The sequence below is a fragment of the Geospiza fortis genome, unplaced genomic scaffold, assembly GCF_000277835.1.
Source record: "Geospiza fortis unplaced genomic scaffold, GeoFor_1.0 scaffold162, whole genome shotgun sequence".
NCBI classification, from domain to species: domain Eukaryota; kingdom Metazoa; phylum Chordata; class Aves; order Passeriformes; family Thraupidae; genus Geospiza; species Geospiza fortis.
The window spans coordinates 7,465,248-7,466,149 of record NW_005054316.1 but is presented as its reverse complement, the minus strand read 5'-3'; positions in this window follow the sequence as shown (position 1 = coordinate 7,466,149).

Genomic DNA, 902 nt, shown 5'->3' with positions numbered 1-902 from the left:
AATGGGGGACTGCAGATTTTTTATGTTGAATATACTTGCTCTGAAAATCTTGTAAATGATACCACTGAAAGTGGGGAGGCTCAAGCTTTGGCTCCATTGGACCAGAATCTAGTGCTGCATCTGGGTACTTATCTTCCCTGTGGCTTTCCAAGACATCCTTTAGAATGCTGTGGATCTCCCTGTTGATGGCAATTCCCTGGCTCACATGCCATAGTACTGTTTGAAAATAGATGCTAACTCAGACAAAAACCAGGTATTCTGGTAGGGCTTCTGAATTGAATCAGCCCTACAGAGCTGGAAGTAGATTATCAACAAGTTTCCCTGGGACAGCCATTTTCATAGAGGATTTTTGTATTCAGATTTAATAATTCTTTTCTCCACTCTGGGGAGTGCAAAATCTTATATTGACCTACTCTCTCAGATGAAAGCAGTGTTAACCATGTGATGGCATAGAAATTTATCTTTTCACTGAGACACATCTTATTAGTACAAACACAGCCACAAGTTTCACAGAATTTTATTCTGATTTTCTTCTGAATCTATGAAGTCAGGCTTTCCTGTATTGCAATAGAAACACTATATATTTAGTTTTAGTTATGTGTCCTTAAAGACAAATTTCCCTTTTAGATATATTGTGTTGTTGCCTTTAAAGTCACACTTTTTGTCAATTCTCGTTGGATACTCCTTCAACCACTTTCTTGTTAGATCCATTTTCCAGGTGGGTTCTTGGTTATCATACAATTTCAGTTCTATAGAGGAAGTTCCACAGAAAGCAATGGGCTCAGTTATCTCAAATAGCCCTTGAGGATTTCTCTCTCATCTGTATCAGTCTGCAAATATCAGGCCAGGAGAGAAAGATACTGGAAATGAAACCCAGAAGGGCTTCATATCACCTTCCTGCT